Source organism: Bos indicus, chromosome 27 (genome assembly GCF_029378745.1).
Source record: "Bos indicus isolate NIAB-ARS_2022 breed Sahiwal x Tharparkar chromosome 27, NIAB-ARS_B.indTharparkar_mat_pri_1.0, whole genome shotgun sequence".
NCBI lineage: Eukaryota > Metazoa > Chordata > Mammalia > Artiodactyla > Bovidae > Bos > Bos indicus.
The window spans coordinates 20,937,947-20,952,697 of NC_091786.1; the positions used below are offsets into that span (position 1 = coordinate 20,937,947).

The 14,751-nt window shown below is 39.3% G+C and overlaps 1 non-coding gene across 1 annotated transcript; it reads left to right on the forward strand.

Annotated features, from left to right (window-relative positions):
• Positions 1-6,010: 6,010 nt before the first annotated feature.
• TRNAC-ACA (transfer RNA cysteine (anticodon ACA)) lies at positions 6,011-6,083 on the forward strand. Its single transcript has one exon. It is a non-coding gene; the product is annotated as a tRNA-Cys (tRNA).
• The last annotated feature ends 8,668 nt before the right edge of the window (positions 6,084-14,751 follow it).

A 14,751-nucleotide genomic window follows, 5' to 3' on the forward strand; every position in this document is an offset into this window, starting at 1 on the left:
CATATCTAGTCTACCAGAATTTATTTTCAAATTTTAATAAGGGTATAAGGAATGTGCAGTGAACCAGAGACTCAGATTACAGAAATGCTAAACAGAGCATTTATAGTTCTGTGACATAAAAGGAGGCTAGGGACAAAGCAATCTCAGAGTCTAGGGAATGAAATCTTGACTTGTCTTTTAATCTTTATGCACACAACCGCAAAATGCAGGGCAAATGCTATCCTGGTACCATGGGAAACTGTCAATATTGATATTGCTTATAGATAAACGGAACTTACAATGGGAAAACAAATTAAGCAAACCAACTTAACTATGTCAAAGAAGTCCAATTAAATCATTTTTGAGAATGATTTAATTATTTGTGAATTAAATATTCACCATTCACCATTATGTGAATATTCACCATGCCTTTCATTAAATGTCATTAAATGTATATCAATATAATTATAAGTTATTTGAATTTTAAAATGATGTGTTTGTATTTAGTTTCTTGATCACCCTCTTTCAGATCACAACTTATAAAATGGCATTAGCTAACTTATAAGCCAGCCTTCAACAGTGTGTGAACCAAGAACTTCAGATGTTCAAGCTGGATTTAGAAAAGGCAGAAGAACCAGAGATCAAATTGTCAACATCCATTGGATCATAGAAAAAGCATAGGAATTCCAGAAAAGCATCTACTTGTGTTCATAGACTATGCTAAAACCATTGACTGTGTGGATCACAGCATACAGTGGAAATTTTAAAGAGATGGGAATATCAGACCACCTTACCTGCCTCCTGAGAAATCTGTATGCAGGTCAAGAGCCAACAGTTAAAACCAGATGTGAAACAACAGACTGGTTCCAAACTGGGAAGGGGTACATCAAGGTTGTATATGGTCACCCTGCTTATTTAACTTACATGCACAGTACATCATATGAAATGCTGGGCTGGATGAAGCACAAGCTAGAATCAAGATTGCCAGAAGAAATATCAATAACCTCAGATATGCAGATGATACCACCCTTATGGCAGAAAACAAAGAGGAACTAAAGAGCCTCTTGATGAAAGTGAAAGAGGAGAGTGAAAAATATGGCTTAAAACTTAACATTCAAAAAACAAAGTTCTAATGAGGTGGATGAAACTGGAGCCTATTATACAGAGTGAAGTAAGCCAGAAGGAAAAACACCAATACAGTATAATAACGCATATATATGGAATTTAGAAAGATGGTAACAATAACCCTGTGTACAAGACAGCAAAAGAGACACTGATGTATAGAACAGTCTTATTGACTCTATGGGAGAGGGAGAGGGTGGGAAGATTTGGGAGAGTGGCATTGAAACATGTAAAATATCATGTATGAAACAAGATGCCAGTCCAGGTTCGATGCACGATACTGGATGCTTGGGGCTAGTGCACTGGGACGACCCAGAGGGAGGGTATGGGGAGGGAGGAGGGAGGAGGGTTCAGGATGGGGAACACATGTATACCTGTGGCGGATTCATTTTGATATTTGGCAAAACTAATACAATTATGTAAAGTTTAAAAATAAAATAAAATTTAAAAAAAAACAAAAAAAAACAAAAAAACAAAAATCATGGCATCCAGTCCCATCTCTTCATGGCAAATATATGGGGAAACAATGGAAACTATGAGAGGCTTTATTTTCTTGAGCTCCAAAATCACTACAAATGGTGACTGCAGCTCTGAAATTAAAAGACGCTTGCTCCTTGGAAGAAAAGTTATGACCAACCTAGACAGTCTCTGCTATTAAAAAGCAATGACATTGCTTTGCTGACAAAGGTCTGTCTAGTCAAAGCTATGATTTTTCCAGTAATCATGTATGGATGTGAGAGTTGGACCATAAAGAAAACTGAGTGCTGAAGAATTGATGCTTTTTAATTGTGGTGTTGGAGAAGATTCTTGAGAGTCCCTTGGACTGCAAGGAGATCCAACCGGTCAATCCTATAGGAAATCGGTCCTGAATATTCATTGGAACAACTGATGCTGAAGCTCCAATACTTTGGCCACCTGATGCAAAGAGCTGACTCATTGGAAAAGACCCCGATACTGGGAAAGATTGAACGCAGGAGAAGAAGGGGATGACAGAGGACAAGATGGCTGGATGGCATCACTGAGCTCCAGGAGATGGTGAAGAACACGAAAGCCTGACATGCTGCAGTCCATGGGGTCACAAAGAGTGGGAGACGACTGAGCGACTGAACAACAACTTATAACAGATCCTCAATAAACATATTTTTGAAATATTTATGGTGTCAAAGAAGTTGACATCTTCAAAAAATTACAGCAAGTATACATTTCATGGTTCCCAAAATGGACACAAAAATTAAATATAATGACCTCATAGCAAGAATTATTGTAATAATATTGATAATCATTGATATTATAGCAATACCAATGAATACTTAAGATTATCTGCTTTGTAAAAGCACAGCTATAAATGTAATCAATTTTCCAACAAATGTAAGAGGTAACTTTTTCTTTCATCCATTTTTCTAGGTGAGGAAGACCACAGCACACTGAGGTTAAATATCTTGCCCACAGTCACGTAGCTAGTAAGAAGAGATCCAGAATTTGAAGCCAGGAAGTGTTGTGATTTTTTTCAGAATCTGTGATTTTTTTTTTCCCCATGATGTTAAAATGCTAGACTTCATAAGCCAATCAACCATTATGGAGTACATAATGAGAATCTTTCCAGTCATTTTAAGATATAAATCTTTCATTTAAATTGCTAAATTATCAAGGGCAAAAATAATTCTGTCAGGAGAGAAGAAATAAGAGAATAGAAAATGTAACATTCCATATTATTTACAACAAAGTATATCTTAGTTGAATTTACTGGGTGAAAAAGCGTACCAATATTAAAAATGAGTTAGAGATATAAAATTTTGCAAATCGGTTAATATTTTCTTAGAGATTATTGTTTTAAAAGTAAGTATTATAATATTAAGAAGATTTGATGTTGACTTCACATTTTCCGATTTTAACATTTTAATTTACTGTAAGCAATATGCTTACAGGGGACATACTACATGCAGAGCACTGTTAGGTATGCTTTACAAATGTGAACTTAGTTCTAAAGGATCTTTTTGAAAATCAGCTTACTGATGAAAAACTGAGATAAAATGACTTGCCTCATGTCATGGCTAGCAAGTTTAGAGGCAGGATTCAAAATCTTGGAAGGCTTTCTTAGTGTCCATACTTTATCTTCCATGTTCTTTAAATAAGGATCTTGTATATAATAACAAATAAATCATAAAAAATAAAAATATTGAGTTCCTGTTTCCAGGAACAGTGAAAATTCTATCATATCTTTCTTAAATAAATAGTGCCATGCTTCTTTATTGAATAGAATTTTATAGCATTTATATTCTATTTTTGAAGGCCTCATTTTACTCATTTTTTGTTTTTTCCTATGTTGTATGAATATAGCAAGTTATTTGGATGCAAAGAGCTTATTTTGAGACATAAAATAATTCCAGTAACCAATTTTCTAACAATTCTCCTTAATCTGCCTCAGCTAATAAATATTTTAAAATATAAGAAATACAGTGCTTTTGATAAAGATTTTGGAGACAGGCTGGAATATTTGCTATGCCAGTGTGTACCACAGTAAAAACAAAATGAAATGAACAAGTAAACAAACAGAATCTCTTCGATATGATGTGAAAACAGCCAAGGAAGACTGTTCGCTTTGGTTAAATCAATGCAGTGTGAAGTCTGTGTAAATTTGTTGTAAGCATTATGACAGATGGGAGAGAACTCATTTAAATTTCAAAAACTCTTGCCTTGCAAAGAAATTTTCTTAGGATAATTTGTATTCATATCTAAAAGCAGGAGCCTCAAGACTAAGCATTGCGATTGCCTTTTATAATACAGGTTACGGGAGCTCCTTTTCTTTATTTTTCTGAATCATCCTCTTCTTTGAACTATTATTCAGGAGATGGTGTTGCTTTTTGTCCTTTGTGGGATTTCTTCGTTGGGCTGACGATAAAAAGTTGCCAATTCCTTTCATGCTCATTATCACATTCATTGTTCTCCTTGTGTGTGCTTAGTCACTCAGTCATGTCTGACTCTTTGCGACTCCATGACTATAGCCCGCCAGGCTCCTCTGTCCATGGGATTCTCCAGGCAAGAACCCTGGAGTGGGTTGCCATGCCCTCCTCCAGGGGATCTTCCCAACCCAGAGACTGAACCCAGGTCTCCCGTATTACAGGTGCATTCTCTACTGACTTCGGTGCTTTGGGGATGATGTCCTGTCCTGTAGAGAGCTGCTAACTCCGTCAGATCTATTCAGGTATCTGAATTGTATAACAATGTTCTAATCTTGGACTGCAAGGAGATCCAACCAGTCCATTCTAAAGGAGATCAGTCCTGGGTGTTCATTGGAAGGACTGATGCTAAAGCTGAAACTCCAGTACTTTGGCCACCTCATGCGAAGAGTTGACTCATTGGAAAAGACTCTGTTGCTGGGAGGGATTGGGGGCAGGAGGAGAAGGGGACGACAGAGGATGAGATAGCTGGATGGCATCACCTACTTGATGGACATGAGTTTGAGTGAACTCCAGGAGTTGGTGATGGACAGGGAGGCCTGGCGTGCTGTGAGTCACGGGGTCTCAAAGAGTCGGACACAACTGAGCAACTGAACTGAATTGAACGATTGTTTTCATCATAGATGTGGTAAATTAGACCAGATGTAATGACAGAGACCCGAATTCAGTCCCTAGGTCAGGAAAATCCCCTGGAGGAGGAAATGGCAACCCACTCCAGTATTCTTGCCTGGAGAATTCCATGGACACAGGAGGCTGGCGGGCGACAGGCCATAGGGTTGCAAAGAGTCGGACACAACTGGGAGACTAACACACATGGTAAATTGAAGAGTTTACCTTTAAGTCACCAAGGCTTGAGTACATATTTTTAAATAGGTCATTGCTACAGATCACAAAGCCTGTCTTCTATTTGTGTTACATATCCCTAGAGGGGAGTGTGAGCACCAAGGGACAACCATGTAAAGAAGCAAGAGGGTAGCCATGTGCAAGTCAAGAAGAGAAGCTTCAGGAAAAACCAGACCTTCTGACACCCTGAGCTTGGGCTTCAGCCTCCAGAACTGTAAAAACTAAATTTCTGTTGTTTGAGCCACCCAGTCCATTCAGTGTGGTGTTTTAATATGGCAGCTCTAACAAACAGTCCTGAATCAGTTTTCTACTGCCTCACTAACACATTAACACAAATCCAGTGGCTTTAAAAGAATGCAAATGCATTTTTTTTTTACAGTTCTCTAGTTTCCACAGATCTTACTGTTCTAATTGTAAGTTGTCAATGAGCTGCCTTACTTTCTCAACAGTTTAAGGGAAAAATCTATGTTCTTGCCTTTCGCAGCCTCTAGAGGACACTCACAGAGTTTAGCCTATGGCCTTTTTTCCTTCATCATCAAAACCAGAAACTGTATCTCTTTGGCCTTTCTTCCATCATCACTTCCTCTGACCTTCTTCTGCCTCCCTCCTCTACTTTTGTGGATCCTGGTTATTACCTTGGACCCACTCAGATAAATCCAGAACAATCTCCTTATTTTGTCAGCTGATGATCAACCTTAAATCCATGTGCAGACTCAATTCTCCTTTGCCTTGAAACATAACATTCTTCTGGGAATTAGGATGTGGATAGCTTTCTGGGGGAGAGGATTTTCTGCTGACCATAGTCTTATCACCGGGCCTTGTTTATTCTTAAAAAGTAGGGTTCTGGGTTTTTTTTTTGTTTTTTTACTATCACTGTTCTGGAAATGGGTATGACATTGAAACCTCCACAATAGTGAGGGTTAGGTTATTGCCTAGCAGACCCAGACATTTTCTGCTTATATAGGTCAAGTAGCCCTTTAAGAGGCTACTCAACATTCCCAGGTCATAAGTATTTATTTCATTTCTAGACATTTAGCATGAAGAACTAACTCTTTCCTTTCACAAATATCCTGCTGGGCTACCCATTTGTCACACCTTATCAGGAGCCTTCCCTGGTGGCTCAGGTGGTAAAGTGTCTGCCTACAATGCAGAAGACCCAGGTTCGATCCCTGGGTCAGGAAGATGCTCTGGAGAAGGAAAAAGCAACCCACTCCAGTACTTTTGCCTGGAAAATCCCATGGATGGAGGAGCGTGGTGGGCTACAGTCCATGGGGTCGCAAAGAGTCAGACATGACTGAGCAACTTCACTTCACATCAGAAGCCAGAGATCAAGAGAGTTATGTGTTCCATAACTCTCAGTCCAAAAAGTAGAAGGGTAGAGAAAGTGGTGGAGAAGGCAATGGCACCCCACTCCAGTACTCTTGCCTGGAAAATCCCATGGACGGAGGAGCCTGGTAGGCTGTAGTCCATGGGGTCGCTAAGAGTCGGACACGACTGAGCAACTTCACTTTCACTTCTCACTTTCACGCATTGGAGAAGGAAATGGCAACCCACTCCAGTGTTCTTGCCTGGAGAATCCCAGGGATGGGGAAGCCTGGTGGGCTACCGTCTATGGGGTCGCACAGAGTCGGACACGACTGAAGCGACTTAGCAGCAGCAGCAGCAGAGAAAGTGGAGAGTGAATCTGGAGTAGTAAATAAGAAAATTTTAAGCTCACCAACTCTCACCATCAAATCCATCATCAACGCCCACTAAATTCGCCTTTTAATATCTCCCTACTTCTCCCCTTTACCACTGACACCCTCCAAGTCAGATGGTTTCATCAATTTTCCCTGACACCACTGTAATAATTTCCTAACCAGTCAACTTGTGGTCAACCACACTTCCCCACCTCCACATGACAGTCAACTTTTAAAATTGAAATATGTCTCATTCATCCCATTTCCAAAGCACTCATGTCTTTCTGCTGCTCTGAAGATAAACTCCTCAATCCGTGGCTTCCTACCTACAGCTCAGCTTTAGCTGAAACCTTGCTTCCCACATCTGAAATTTTTACCGTAGCCACATTGGCCTCACTCTGGTCGTTGATGTTCTCGTGTTCCTGTCTTTTTTCAGGCATTTGGATGCATTGTTTTCTCCACCCCCTCTGTTCTTTCTCCCTTTTCAGCAATTCAGTTTCCATTCCCTCTTTGGATGGTAAGTGTTCCTTTCTGAGTTGTCAGATTATGTAGACATCCACTATTGTTTTTTGCCTCCCTACACTCTTTACTGTCTTTTCTGTGTCCCGCGGAAGGTTCCAGGAACTACATTGCTCAGAATCACCTTTCCCGTGTGATTCTTGGTGAGAGTTGGCTAAGGAGTAGTGCTTTCAAGAGAGTTGGAAGTCAAAAGAGGGAGCTCTTTATTCTCTGAAATCGAATGCAGGGAGATCAAACAGCAAAGACAGAGCTTGGCTTTGATGCCTTTTGGAAACTATCAGTAGCTTCTGAAGACGTTATGAGAGAGAACGGAGATGTGTAGATGAGTAATTATGTGTGTTCATGGAAGCTAAGGGTCCAAGTGGAAAGAACATCATAGAATATAGGTTCTAGAACATACTCTGTCACTGACCAAGTGACCCTAGATAAATTTTTTGAAGAGTTTTTATTCTCTCATTTTCAAAGAGGTTTTTTTTTTTTTTTTTTTTTTTCTTAGCCATGAGTAGGAAAAACTACGGCACATGTGAAGTTGCTATAACGTGAGTGATACTCAGTCTACCTCAGTTCCCTTAGCTGTGGTAGAAGGGTCCATTCTGCTTTTGAGCCCCTAGGCTGACATCTCGTAATGATTCCAGGAGATTTCTGGATAAGAATTTGTTTAATGAGGTAATTGCCTAGTGGTCCAGTAGTTATGACTCTATGGTGTCACTGCTTAGGGTCTAGGTTTGATACCTGGTCTGGAACTGAATTCCTGCTTTATGAAGTTTGTTCAGGCTTACATAAATTGACGTTTTTACCACTTTAAAGCTTATTTAAACTAGATGAGTCTGTCACTCTAGTTTTGAAACCAAACTTCCCTAAACTCAGGACATTCATGGTTTAAAAATATTACTTAAAAATGAGCTCACATTCATTTTTTTCTTAACTGGCATTTTGTGTCTCCTTAATAAGACACGAGTCATGAGGAAGGGGTGATTTGCTAATATTGCTTGAGGGTAACCGGTCACTAGGATTTTGTGCATACTTTATCCTCCGCACCCCCACTATCTACCACCTCCCTAACTATCCAAGGAATCCATGACTTTTAGGGCCTGGCACACACTTCATTGATTTGTCGTATGTCTTTTGTTGAAAACTGGAGTTGGTCAAGACAGGTTTAGGAACTGAGGTAAATGGGCATATGGGTATGAAATTTTATGATTCCCTGGCTAGGAGTTGGGCTGTGTTTAATACTTGCTGGAGCTAAGCTGTCAGAGGCTAAAATTTCTTCCAGTGTCCTTGTTTTTTGTCTCCTCTAGTTTTGGGATTTCCCTACAAACTTCCCTGAAAAAAGAGAACTTTTCAGGGCCGGTCAGCTGTGAAAGTAAAAAAGTGACAGTGTTAGTCACTCAGTCGTGTCCGACTCTTTGAGACTCCATGTACTGTAGCCCACCAGGCTCCTCTGTCCTTGGGATTTCCCAGGCAAGGATACTGGGCTGCGTTGTTGTCATTCCCTTCTCGCTGGAAGCCACCAGGGAAGCCCTTTGCCCTGGAGAAGAAGCCTTTATTATGGAGAATGCTTGGGGGCATTCTAAAATGGTTTCTTTCCCCTCCCTCTGCCACAGGCACCAGGTGGTTTTTCTTGGCTCTTCCCTATGAGAACCTGGTGGGGTTCCTGAGCATAAAGCCCCCAAAGACTGCAGCCCCAGGAGTTTCACTCTCACATTGGCCCTCCCTCAGCTCTCCAGCCATTCGTTCAAATTACCATTTACAGGTTCTTGCCAGTTTCTGATTCTAGCAGCTTCTGCTCCAGGGAAGCTAAACCCAGCTGTGAGTTCTTTCGGTTCCCTCTCTAAAGTTTGTCCTGAGACCTCAAGGCTCTGCTGTCTGCAGGAAACGTCATTGATTTTCAGTTTATTCAGGTTATTTTTTTCTTATTGTAGGGACATCTGAGCTCTTTAGATATCTGCCCTTTCTTTTAAAAACTGTATGGTTTTTAAAACAGTATGGTAGAAGTGCATTGTGTCTCCAAGGGAAATAAGTATTTTAGTCCCTTTATCTCACTGAGTGTTGATATTTTATTATAATTGTATGTTAAAACATAGAAACATAAATTTAGACCTAAATTCCATAGGTCTATAGGTCTATGGTTCTTAACCAATTTTTGGTTACAAATATATTTTATAGATATAATGCATTTGTAAATTACATTAAACCCTACAAAAATACTAAAACTTTAATCAGCTGTATCACTTTAGGATCATGTGATTGAACCAGAACAATTTTGATAGGCTTCACAGAAGGAAGATATAGTTGGTTCTGATGCTGTACTTGTCTGTTTATGTATTTTAACTTCAATAATACTTCTGCAGAAAAGTTCTGTTCAATATAGACTTATATAAAATGATACAGTTACCATAAAAATTCTTCCTTTTTCCTACTGATGATCATCAAACAAAAGCTCTATTAGCATGTAATTTTTCAATATTGATTTTGATGAGGTTCTTTTGATAATTATTTAAGGCATTATATTCACATGGAGAGATGTGTCCAATGTAATGTTATTAAAACTTTTAATTATTAAAAGAATAAGTAGATAGTAAACATTACTATCTAATTATTATTTTGAGTCAAGAATAGGAAAAATGTTATCTTTGTGCAAATTTATCACATAAATATATGGTATCGTGTACCTTATAACTAATGACCTGTTACAGTATTAGACATTCAAATGTATCACTTTATGAATATAAAGTATGTCTTCCTTTGAATTCAGCTTGCATTCCTCTAACACAAAGAACTCTATGGGACTCAAGTAAGTTTTTTCAACCCATTTATTTAATTTTGAAACTTTATTTGAACATTAGGCATAATGTTATAATAGTCTTTGTGCTAGACATATATTCCATAAGCAACAAAAATGAAGTCAAAGAATCGCATGGCAGTAACTGATGAGAAGGCAGCTATTCTGATGATCTGGACTTTGTCCATGTTTGTAGTTTGTTTTCAAAATAACATTTGTCATGAAGGTGACTGATAATGCATACACTGGTCTCAGACTGAGATAAATGTATATTTTTGCTGAGTTTTGAAATCAGGTTAATTGGGTGTGACTACCAGCTCTGATGACTTTATATCTCTATGATCTTGACAAGTTTACTCAATGTCTAAGTTTCAGTGTCTTAACCAGGAAAATGACCTGACAAGGTTGCTGTGAATTCAAATGACTCAGTGGATGTAAAGATCCATTCCCTCCCCTCTTTTCTTTCAGTGAACCATTAGTTTGACCTAAACATTTTCTCCATGTTCCCTGGTAAGGTATCTTACATATACTGCTAAGTCACTTCAGTCATGTCCGACACTGTGACCCCACAGACGGCAGCCCACCAGGCTCCCTCGTCCCTGTGATTCTCCAGGCAAGAACACTGGAGAGGGTTGCCATTTCCTTCTCCAATGCATGAAAGTGAAAAGTGAAAGTAAAATCGCTCAGTCGTATCCAATTCTTAGCGACCCCATGGACGCCATCTTACATATATTAAGCCCTAATAGATAATATCATGGAATATAATATATTATGTGATACCCTGTACACACTTGCAGAGATTTTTTTGTTTTAAATGAATGACTAGATTGACTGAAGAATGTGGAAATATCAAATAGAAAAGTGGTTACTATTGCTAAAGTAGAGATGTATACCAAACAATATTAATAGAGACATCCTAGAAATATAGCCCACTTTAAAATAAATGAATCTTATTAGGAAGAATTTTAGAAAGTTGGTGTCTTAGATTGTTTTTTACTGAGTCTGACTTCTCTGATCACATAGTACTGACAGGGGTATCCAAATTTAGCAATAGACTAAGGAATTCTTAAACTCTAGACTTTTTTTAAAGACCTCAAAAGGACCATAGTCTATAATAAGATGTATATAGAAGCAGTCCCTTCATGGGTCACAGCCTTGTGAATAAGGGGCTTACTCAATGAATCTATGAGCCATGTCACACAGGGCTGGACACTCAAGGCAAGTCTGGCTTTGTCTCTTGTGGGGCCACTTCTCCTTTCTCCTTGGTCCTGATGTGGACAGGGTTTGTTTGTTTCAAGTAGGGATAGGCTGACAAGATTGCCCTTCACCCCTCGGAGACACTCTGTCCCGATCCCTTACGTAGGAGTCTCATCTCACATTCTGGCACTCATCTCACAAGCTAGCAAAATAATGCTCGAAATTCTCCAAGTTAGGCTTCAGCAGTACGTGAACTGAGAACTTCCAGGTGTTCAAGCTGGATTTAGGAAAGACAGAGGAACCAGATATCAAATTGCCAACATCCATTGGATCATAGAAAAAGCAAGAGAATTCCAGAAGAACATCGGCATTATTGACTGTGCTAAGACCTTTGACTGTGTGGCTCACAACAGGGTGGAAAATTCTAGAAGAATTCTGTGTGGAAAATTCTTGAAGAGATGGAAATACCAGACCATCTTACCTACTTCCTGAGAAATCTGTATGTAGGTCAAGAAGCAACAGTCAGAACCAGACATGGAACAACAGACTAGTTCAAAATTGGGAAAGGAGTACATCAAGGCTGTGCATTGTCACCTTGCTTATTTAACTTAAATGTAGAGTACATTGTGCAAAATGCTGGACTGGATGAAGCACAAGCTGGAATCAAGAAAAATTATCAATAACCTCAGATATGCAGATGACACCACCCTTATGGCAGAAAGTGAAGAGGAACTAATGAGCCTCTTGATGAAAATGAAAGAGGAGAGTGAAAAAGTTGGCTTAAAACTCAACATTCAAAAAAAGTTCATGGCATCTGGTCCTATCACTTCATGGCAAATAGATGGAGAAATAAAGGAAACAGTGACAGAATTTATTTTCTTGGGCTCCAAAATCACTGTGGATGGTGACTTCAGCCATGAAATTAAAAGATGTTTGCTCCTTGAAGAAAAGCTATGACCAACCTAGACAGCAAGGTCCATCTAGTCAAAGCTATGGTTTTTCCAGTAGTCATGTATGGATGTGAGAGTCGGACCATAAAGAAACCTGAACACCAAAGAATTGATGGTTTTAGACTGTGGTGTTGGAGAAGACTCTTGAGAGTCCCTTTGATTGCAAGGAGATCAAATCAGTTGATCCTAAAGGAAGTCAGTCCTGAATATTCATTGGAAGGACTGATGCTGAAGCTAAAGCTCCAATACTTTGGCCACCTGATGTGAAGAACGGACTCATTGGAAAAGACCCAGATGCTGGGAAAGATTGAGGGCAGGAGGAGAACAGGATGAGAAGAGATGAGATAGTTGGATGGCATCACCGACTTGATGGACATGAGTTTGAGTAAGCTCCTGGAGTTGGTGATGGACAAGGAAGCCTGGTGTCATGCAGTCAATGGGGTCTCAAAGAGTTGGACATGACTAAGCGACTGAACTGACACAGGGCTACTTAAGATGATGGGTCCTGGTGAAGAGTCCTAACAAAACATGGTCCACAGAAGGAGGACATGGCAACCCACTCCAGTATTCCCTAGAGAACCCAATGGATGAACAGTGTGAAAAGACACAAAGATATGACTACAGAAGATGAAGCACCCCGGTTAGAAGGTGTCCAATATGCTGCTGGGTAAGAGTGGAGGGCAATTATTGATAGCTTCAGATAGAATGAAGCAGCTTGGCCAAAGGAGAAATGACACTCAATTGTGAATGTTTCTAGTGGTGAAAGTAAAATCCCTTGCTGTCAAGAACAGTATTGTATAAGAACCTGGAGTGTTAGGTCCTTGAATCAAGGTAAATTTGATGTGGTCAAGCAGGAGATGTCAATATTGAGCATTGGCATCGTAGGAATCAGTGAACTAAAATGGATGGAATGGATTAATTTAACTCAGATGACCATTATATCTACTACTGTGGACAAGAATTCCTTAGAAGAAATGGAGTAGTCCTCATAGTCTACAAGAGAGTCCAAAATTCAGTACTTGGGTGCAATCTCAAAAATGACAAAATGATCTTGGTTCATTTCCAAGGCAAACCATTCAACATACAGTAATCCAAGTCAATGCCCCAACCACTAATACCAAAGAAACTGAAGTTGACTGGTTCTTTGAAGATCTACAAGACCTTCTAGAACTAACACCAAGAAAAAATGTTCTTTTTCTCATAGAGATTAGAATGCAAAAGCAGGAAGTCAAGAGATACCTAGAATAACAGGCAAATTTGGCCTTTGAATACAAAATGAAACAGGGCAAAGGCTAACAGAGTTTTGTCAAGAGAACACACTGGTCATAGCAAACAGCCTTTTCCAGTGACACAAGAAATGACTCCATATATGGGCATCACCAAATGGTCAATACCAAAATCAGATTTATTATGTTCTTTGCAGCCAATTATGGATAAGCTCTATACAGTAAGCAGAAACAAGACCTGAAACTAACTGTGGCTCAGATAATCAGCTCCTTATTGCAAAATTCAGACTTGAAGAAAGTGGGGAAAACCACTAGGCTATTCAGGTATGACCTAAATCAAATCCCCTATGATTATACAGTGAAGGTGATGAATAGCTTTAAGAATTAGACCTGGTAGACAGAGTGCCTGAACAGAAGTTTGTAATATTGTGTAGGAGGCAGTGACCAAAACCATCCCAGGGAAAAGAAACACAAGAAGACAAAGCTGTTGTCTGAGAAAGCTTTATAAATAGCTGAGGAAAGAAGAGAAGTGAAAAGCAAGAGAGAAAGAGAAAAATAAACCCAACTGAATGCCAAGTTCCAGAAAAATAGCAAGGAGAGATAAGTAGGCCTTCTTAAATGAACAATGCAAAGAAATAGAGGAAAACAATAGAATGAGAAAGACTTGAGAGCTCTTTAAAAAAAATTGGAGATACCAAGGGCATATTTCATGCAAAGAAGGACATGATGAAGGAGAGAAACAGTAAGGACCTAACAGAAAAAGAAGAGATTAAGAATAGGTAGCAAGAATACACAGAAGAAATAAGCAAAAGGTCTTAATGACCTGGATAACCACAATGGTGTTGTCACTAACCAGAGCCAGACATCCTGGAGTGTAAAGTCAAGTGGACCTTAGGAAGCATTACTATGAACAAAGCTGGTGAGAGTGATAGAATTCCAGCTGAGCTATTTCAAATCCTCAAAGATGATGCTGTTAGAGTACTGCTCTCAATATGCCAGCAACTTTGGAAACTCAGCAGTGGCCACAGGACTGGAAAAGATCAGTTCTCATTCTAATCCCAAAGAAGGGCAATGTCAAAGAATGTACAAACTACACTGCAATTGTGCTCATTTCACATGCTAGCAAAGTTATGGTCAGAATCCTTCAAGCTAGGCTTCAGCAGTTTGTGAACTGAGAACTTCCAGACGTACAAGCTGCATTTAGTAAAAGACAAAGAACCAGAGATCAAATTGCCAGCATCTGAAATTTATAGAGAGATTATAGAGAAAGCAAGAGAATTCTAGAAAAACATCTACTTCTGCTTCATTTACTGCACTAAACCTTTGGCTGTGTGGATCAGAACAAACTGTGATCTTAAAATTCTTAGAGATGGAAATACCAGACTACCTTACCTGTCTCCTAAGAAACCTGTATGCAGGGCAAGAAAGCAACAGTTAGAACTGGATATGGAACAACAGACTTGTTCAAAATTGGGAAAGGAGTATGTCAAGGCTGCA